Consider the following 7,500-nt stretch of genomic DNA (forward strand, 5'->3'; position numbering starts at 1 on the left):
ATATATATATATATATATATATATATATATATATATATATATATATATATATATATATACATTCATGCAACGTGCGTGCAACTTACAACACACTACATAATACATACATACATACATACATACTAATATATATAATATATATAATATATATATATAATATATATATATATGTCTTCCCTTCCTTGGACCTTTCTTTTTCTATGTTTTTGACGAGAGCTCCGCTCGAAACGTTAAATCCTCCTTCTTTCTTTTCTTTCCTGAGCGTCCAATAACACTATACTTGTTCCACGTCCTCGCGTTGTTGTGTTTTCTCTTTGTGTTTGGATTAACTATATATATATTTGTATGTATGTATGTATGTATGTATGTATGTATGTATGTATGTATGTATGTATGTATGTATGTATGTGTGAGACTAACCAATCTACCACAATCAAACCTCTGTTCAGCGAATTTACCAATGCAAGAACAAAATTTCAATGAAAGAATTACCATTGTGTTCACATTACCATCACATATGTATCAATCATTTTTGTATCCTAACCGATGCATCTATCTATACTCGCATTCGGAAGCAATTTACTTACTCTAGTAAATCGAAACGATCGTAAATTCCGCCCTCATCTCTGCTTCTTACTTTTTTGTTACCTATTTAATTAAAGACATGCCAGCGTAATCCATGTAATCTCCCATTGTTATTATACCCATTTTCTTCTCTCTCTTATATATATATATATATATATATATATATGTGGGCCCGGGTTGATTCGGGTAACCACAGTAAATAAGGTACTCATACATAGCAGAGTAAATTAATTTATTATAGAAGGGCTTTCTACAGGACTAGATGTTTCATTCAAGAGAAATCTTCAGGAAGCTAGTTAACAAGAATTGTAATTTGCATTTATACATTAGGCAGGTTTAAAGGGGTGTTTGGTGGGGGACTTTTTGGGGGTAGGCATAGCGCAAAAATCATACTTGGGGAGTGGTCAAGGATAGTGTTAATAGATAGGAGATAAAAAAAAAAAATAAAAAAAAAAAAATAAAAAATAAAAAAAAAATAAAAAAAAAAAAATAAAAAATAAAAAATAAGATATATAAAAAATATAAAACATAAAAAAATAAAAAATATAAAAAATAAAACTAAAAAAATAAAAAATATAAAAATATATATATATATTGATAAAATTGTAAGACAACAAAAGAATGAAAGAGGCCTCGATATTATGTAAATAGAGGAATTTATCTGTAAATGTAATATGTGACAATTATTCGGCAGCCATGATAAAACTCCGAGTTTCGGATGCCGGGGTGGAAATCCACACCGCCATCTCTTCAGTTATCCGACAATCGGAAAAAATGCTATGAAAAAATATATATATGTGCACACATATATAATTGCATACACATATGCATGTATGCATACATCTTACACGCATAAGTACGAATATAAATATTTATATATAGACATATATGTACGCACACACACGTACGTTTATATACACGCACGCTCACACGCTCATACGCACACATACACACACGTACACAAACACCGTATTTATCGGTGTATAAATCGCACACTTAATTTAATGTTAAATATAAGTACAAAAGTGTTACTTTCACATTCAGCTTTGCCCTGTGTATAAGCCAAACACAAGTTTTTTTTTTCTCAGTTAAACTCAAATATAAAATAGTGTGACTTACACACGAGTAAATAAGGTTTATAGACTAGCTATTTTAACCCATGGTTCGTGGTGGTGGTGTTTTTTGTGTGTTGTCTCCTTTTCCCTTTCTTCTTTTGTTCGTCTTCTTTGCCTGGTTCTTTTTATTGCCCTCTTCTTTACCCCCCTTTCCAAAATCCCCCAAATTTTTACACCCACAATTAAAGATAACCGCCTCTAGCCCCTGCAGCAAGAATGAAAAGCCACCATTATTCAAACAGCGCAACAAACCTGTCTATCCCATAAAATTTAATTTTTCCCATATTCCTCACCTTGGCAACCAAACGGTAGCCCCGAGTGACTTGCAGCCCTGCTCACACCATTGCCCACCCCATTTTACCCCCAGTGTAAATTTTGGTGCCAATCCGACCCCCCTTAAACCGTTCCCATCCAAAATGAGACAAATAACCAAGAAATCAAACAACTTTTTCGCATTTCAGTTTTATAGATATTGGTAAATTTGCAAACGTGTGTATAACTTTCATAGTGAGACAGTTTGTGCTTACTGTAAATAGCTCTCAGCATTTATTGTCTCTGTGGTCAGGAAAAGAGCAGCCGATCTCTGATGAAATGCAAATAAATGCTGAAACTAGCCAGATCAATGTTATTTTGAAAGCAACACGTAGAAAAGTTCGTGGGTTAAAGACAGAATCTATATCTTAGGCTGTAGCTAAAATGTTTTTTCACACACGTGTACAAACCCACGTATACATACACACACACACACACATACACACATGTATATTGCAGTTTCTGCTCCGTGAATCACTCCACCTAGCACCTCAAACTCTTCGGCTCGTTATAACACAGCGTGTCTATACTATCCGAACTTCGTAAGGGACAACGTTATGTCTTCTCATTACAGATACATACACTTTTCGGACTCAACACAACCCCACTTCCTTGTAACTGCTCCTCAGATTACACGTTCCTTCCCACAGTAAAATCGCTAAAAAAAAAGTGCTCAGCGGAGGAGTGGCTGTGTAGTAAGTAGCTTGCTTACGAACTACATGGTTCCGGGTTCAGTCCCCCTACGTGGCACCTTGGGCAAGTCTCTTATACTATATCCCCGGGCCGACCAAAGCCTTGTGAGTGGATTTGGTAGACAGAAACTGAAAGAAGCCCGTCCTATATGTGTATGTATGTGTGTCTGTTTGTCCCCCAACATCACTTGACAACCGATGCTGGTGTGTTTACGTCCCCGTAACTTAGCGGTTCGGCACAAGAGACCGATTGAATAAGTACTAGGCTTGCTAAGAATAAGTCCTGAGGTCGATTTGCTCGACTAAAGACGGTGCTCCAGCATGGCTACAGTAAAATGACTGAAACAAGTAAAAGAGTAAAAGAGTGAATTTGCAGTTGGGAATGGAAAATCCAATGCTTCGTACACAATCCTTATATATGCACACACATATGATGCATTTTGTTTAACTACGGAAACTATTTGAACTGCGATGCAAAAACTACCACGTGGAAATTCATTTAGAAGTTACACACACACACACACATACACACCCAGCCACACATACACTCCCAGCCACACACACACACACACACACACAGCCACACACACACACACACACACACACACACACACAGACACACACACCCAGCCACACACACGTATGCACACGCCATGAGGCACGATTCATTAATATGCTTAATTTCAAATTGTTGTGCAACAGGTGTGGGGACAATCTAAAATTATCATAGAATAGACGGGTTAGACATAGACACCTGATCAATTATTTCAGTGTCCCCTCATGGGCGCTCAATGTTGTCGATGAAAATACGTTTTAGCCAAATAGTAAATCAGTTTGTACGTCGCTATATATTGACATTTCCCGGTCATTTGTATAATTTACGCTAGTTAATCGGGTGGGTGGCTCTATTGTGTCCCCTTCTGGTGCAAAGTAGAAAGTATTTATATTTTTTTTTAATGTATCCTCGATACAAACTCATGTTAATGGGAGCTGAATCAATTATACCTTGAACACGTTTCTTTACAAATTTGATGGGTTTTGATATAATAAAGGAGCCACTTTCACTAATTTCGTGGTTTTAATATAGTGAGGTGATACTATTAAATTTTTAGTTAATATATAGCGGCGAGCAGGCAGAATCGTTAGCACGGCGAGCAAAATGCTTTGCGGTATTTCGTTCGTCCTTATGTTTTGAGGTCAAATTTTGCCGAGGTCGTCTTTACCTTTCATCTTTTCAAGGTCGATAAATTAAGTACCAGTTACGCACTGGGGTCGATGTAATCGACTTAATCCGTTTGTCTGTCCTTGTTTGTCTTATCTGTGTTTAGCCCCTTGTGGGTAGTAAAGAAATAGGCATTTCGTTCGCCTTTATGTTCGGAGTTCAAATTTTGCCGAGGTTATCTTTACCTTTCATCTTTTCAAGGTCGATAAATTAAGTACCAGTTGAGCACTGGGTTCGATGTAATTGACTTAACATTGAAATTGCTGACATTGTGCCAAAATTTGAAATCAGTTTCTTAGTTAATTTAAAACCAATTTTAATAAAGGGAAGTATTGAAAGCGGCGAGCTGGCAGAAACGTTAGCCGTATTTCGCCTGCTGTTACGTTCTGATTTCAAATTCCGCCGACGTCGACTTTGCCTTTCATCCTTTCGGGGTCGATAAATTAAGTACCATTTACGCAGTGGAGTCGATGTAATCGATTTAATTCGTTTGCCTGTCCGTCCGTGTTTGTCCCCTCTATGTTTAGCCCCTAGAAGGCAATAAAAAAATAAGAAACGTTAGCACGTAATCCCACTATGGTGAGGTAAACTTTCAGACCCTAGTCTAGATTGCGAATCCTCTGTACCCCAGGATGGTTCAGCTCTCCACCCGTTAAAAGCCACCGTTTACGGAATGAAAATAACGTAGCTTTCGCGCCCGTGTAACCGCCATTCTATCGCGTGTGGTTGGTGGATCTTCAAGTTGCCACACGCATTCTTAGTAGCTTAGAATAGGCTCTAATTAGAGATTATTCTTTGTGGCTAATGGCGTGAAGAAGAAGAAGAGAAAACCACAACAGAAAATGAATAAATTTCTTTTTATTGTTTTTGTTTAGTTTTTATTATAACGATTTTGTTTTTATTTTGCAATGCAATCGCATCATTTTTATTAAGAACATTCTCTACTTTACAGTTCGCGCTCAAATTTAAGTGACTGAAAGTTGTTATGCAATACCGGCACGCGAAATTTTTTTCCCACGAGAGTTCCGGACCCCAGTTATGAACTCATTTGCATACAGCCAATCAGAACTCAACTATCAAACTAATTTATGAGCGCATAACAAGTGATGGGTGATAAGATAAGGTCACTTGGGTAAGGAATGACCATACTTCTTTTCTCTTTTAATAATGCTTGTTATTCTTGTTCTTGTTTCAACCATGGCTGCCTCTGCGTAGTTATTTGTCTCGTTGTTTACTTTGTAAAGCAGTAAGAGTTGCTATCACATCACCCTCTACCCACATTTTTCCCATCCACATCTTTACCATATGGGGCCCTAACAAAACCCGATAATAGGTATAGATGCAGATCTATCTAATTACTTGTCTCCTTCTAAAACCAGGCGTAGTTTGGAGATCGGTCGACTTACAACACCGTTCCTCGTCTTGAGTTTACATGGTAGAGTGTATTTGTTAACTTAACAAGGTCAAGGTGAGCTCTGATTGGCTGTAGGCAAATGAATTCATTACTGGGCTCCGGAACTCAAGTGGCAAAAAATTTCGCTACCGGCACACTGATAAGCTTGTACAACAGTGATCAGAATGGTATATATACTTAGATTATGGTATTCTTTTTATAAACTAAAGTATGTTCATTATATATAAGCATATGTTTGTAAAAAGAAAATATAAACTTTAACCTTAAAAATTGCCTTTTCCTATTCTGCTGATGGTGAAGTAATTTTCCTCTCATTTCGTCTTATTTTGTTGATGTTACGCGAGTACTGACAACTACAGTGATAACTGATTTGGGTACTTGTTAGCAGTGCAGTTATGCACGGTCCATCTTTACGAAAAATAATTCCTATCTTCGTTGAAGTGGCGAAGAGAATTTCTCTTTGCCATCAAGTTTTTGTTCATTGTTGCGAAGATGACAAATTGTTTCCATCTGTCAGTGCACGTAATAGAATTAGAAGCAATAAATTTGAATCAGAAATAATTATTAACTGTAACAAAATTGTTTTCTGCCGAAGGAACATTATGCGCTATGCCTGGCTTGGACGAAAATATGACAACTTCCACTGAGAGCAGAATACATACTAGTCTTCTGCCACATAATACGACAATCCTGATTGGTTAATTACTTATCAAGTCATCGTACTATTGCGATAATGTTGCTGATTAGGTGAATGTTAAACTTAATGGATGTAAAGCCATTGGTCAATCTATATCCGGACATATATTTAAATGCATATAAATACATGTGGAGGCACATGGCCTAGTGGTTAGAGCAGCGGATTCGCGGTCGAGAGATCGCGGGTTCGAATCTCAGACCGGGCGATGTGTGTGTTTATGAGCGAAACACCTAAGACCCTCGTGGCTCCGGCAGAAGGTAATGGCGAACTTCTGCTGACTCTCTCACTCTTTCCTCCTGCGTCTTGCAGCTCACCTGCGACGAACCGGCGTTCCGTCCAGGTGGAGAACCTATACGCCAAGGAAACCGGCCCTTATGAGCCAGGCTTGGCTCGAGAAGGAACAAACAATATAAACACATAGAGCCACACCTGTGCAATTTTTATCAATGAAAATATTCGGTGTTGAGATATATATAGTTCATAGATTATTAGCTGCGAATTAAGTCATTGTCTCTAGTTTAGTTATACGACACAGCTTGAAACTAGAGACATAGTGACCTAATACACACATACATATACACATACATATATACAAATACACATACATACATATACCATACATGCATACATATATACATACATGCATACATACATATACTGTATATATATATATATATATATATATATATATATATATATATATATATATATATATATTACATAGATAGAGAGATATAGAGAGAGAGAGAAAGAAATAATAGATAGATAAACTTGGAAGTGGATGCGTGGCGTTCGATCATATAATGACAAAATAATAAATAAAACATATGCATATATACATACATATATGTACGTACCTACATTTATATGTATATATACTTGCATATATGGGTACAGGACACCAGAAAAAAAAACGTCGAACACAATGAGAAACGAAGACATAAAAACAAAACAATAGAAACGGACATTTTTTTAAACAACGAAAAAATAGAGTAAAAGATATACAACATAAAGAAAATTCCCCTTCTTCAGCCGCCCCTGCTTCGTCTACTCCGTGTTTCGAAGGTAAGAGCAAGACACATCTTCGTTGAAACAGTCCTTCCCGCAAAGAAAATTAAATAAAATTTAGGATTTTTTGCGGAGGGATAAAAAGTGATAACAAGAACAGGACAGTAAAAGCAAAACAAGACAGTAAAAGTACAAATATAAACAGTAAAAAACAGGACAAGGAGAATAACAGTAACACAAACGGTAAAGGTTGTTAAGCCGAAACGAAGGAAAAATTATTTTGAACGCTATGAGAATAACGGCTTAAGAAAGGGACAGGAAAACCGTCTACACTTGTTGGAGGCACTAGTCAGAAAGACAGTGGCCCTCTAGTCACATGTCAGCCACGAGAGGGAGGAGGAGGAGTAAGAGAAAGGGAACGGTGATATATATATATATATATGTATATATATATG

At 36.8% G+C, this 7,500-nt stretch overlaps 1 protein-coding gene across 3 annotated transcripts in view; it reads left to right on the forward strand.

Annotated features, from left to right (window-relative positions):
• The window catches only part of LOC115221623 (galactosylceramide sulfotransferase-like), a 45,254-nt gene that overhangs the window by 1,099 nt on the left and 36,655 nt on the right, over window positions 1–7,500 (forward strand). The gene's annotated exons all lie outside the window — the stretch shown is intronic.

Source organism: Octopus sinensis, linkage group LG18 (assembly GCF_006345805.1).
Source record: "Octopus sinensis linkage group LG18, ASM634580v1, whole genome shotgun sequence".
NCBI classification, from domain to species: Eukaryota; Metazoa; Mollusca; class Cephalopoda; order Octopoda; family Octopodidae; genus Octopus; species Octopus sinensis.